Source organism: Sturnira hondurensis, unplaced genomic scaffold (assembly GCF_014824575.4).
Source record: "Sturnira hondurensis isolate 20B ecotype Veracruz unplaced genomic scaffold, ASM1482457v3 Scaffold0024385, whole genome shotgun sequence".
NCBI lineage: Eukaryota > Metazoa > Chordata > Mammalia > Chiroptera > Phyllostomidae > Sturnira > Sturnira hondurensis.
The window spans coordinates 191,450-192,799 of record NW_028097016.1 but is presented as its reverse complement, the minus strand read 5'-3'; the positions used below and the strand labels follow the sequence as shown (position 1 = coordinate 192,799).

Below are 1,350 nucleotides of genomic sequence, written 5' to 3'. Positions count from 1 at the left end.
ATGGAAGCCACCTGTAAAAGATCGGAGGACTCCTTACCTGTCTTCTACCTGGTGGGCACCCCCTTCCTACCCGAATCCCTCCTCTTCTCTGTCTTCTTAGTTTTCATATTAATCGATCTGCTCATCCTGATGGGTGGCACCCTGATTCTGGCAGAGCCCAGGCTTCAAAAGCCCATATACTTCTTCCTAATCAATCTCTCAGCCCTGGACATCCTCTCCACTACAACCACCAACCCCAAGATGCTGTCCGTATTCCTGCTTGGGGATCTCTTCCTCAGCTTCCCAGCCTGCTTCCTGCAGATGTGCCTCTTCCATGGTCTTGGCTACTCTGAAGCCTTCATCCTGGTGGTCATGGCCTATGACCTCTATGTGGCCATCTGCCTCCCACTGCACTACCCTGTCCACATGACCACCTTCCTTCTGTCTATCCCAGCAGTGGTGCAGACATCCCATATGGCTTTTGATTGTGTGGCCTATGTCTACCGCTGCTTTTGTGACCACTTGGCCGTGGTGCAGGCCCCCTGCTCTGAGACTACACCTTCTGCTGATACTTCTCTCCTATGCCCACATCCTGGCCTTGGTGCTTTGCATCAGCTCCTGAGAAGGATGCTCTAAAGCCTTCTTCACTTGCAGCTCCCACCTCCCGGTGGTTGGCCCCTGCTACTCTTCCATTGCCATAGCCTCTGTGGCCTACAGGGCGGACCTGACCCTGGACTTCCACATCATGGGCAATGCACTATTCACCATTCTCATACCTGCTGTCAGTCCTCTCATCTACATGCTGAGGAACAAGGATGTCAAAGCAGCCATCACCAAAATGTCATGTCCTCAGGACCCAGGACATTCTGGGCCTTAATCTTTAGATGCAACAAATCCAGCTCCTCAGACATGAATGATAATGCCTATCACCAAACAGAAACACAATAAATATGTTTAAATGTATTATAGTAGTTTAAGTTGGCTTCACTCAGTTGAGCAGACAGCTAAAACCTGGCCCTTAAATGCTGGACCAAGAAGGCTTCCCACTGATGCTAAAAATAACTGTTAATGTGAAAAATAAAAAGTAGATCATGCGATTATTTATAAATAATGTTTACCACATGCTGGAGACAGACATAAACCAGACATAGTTGCTGCCCTCAGGGTATTGATAATCTAGTGGGGGTGTCAGACCTGGAGAAACAATGTGAGAAGGTGATAGGACAGAGAGAAGCAAAGAGGGTTGTGGGAGCCAAGAAGTTAGCATTTAATTCAATGTCAATATTTTCCCTGTAAGTTCTTATAACTTTGGAGTTGGTATCACTTGTTTGCTAGCAAGTACTCACCTATCAGCAATTTAGCTGTGGGCGG

At 47.7% G+C, this 1,350-nt stretch overlaps 1 pseudogene; it reads left to right on the top strand.

The window, feature by feature from the left end:
* Positions 1–856, top strand: LOC118981641 (olfactory receptor 2AT4-like; annotated as a pseudogene).
* Positions 857–1,350: the final 494 nt, after the last annotated feature.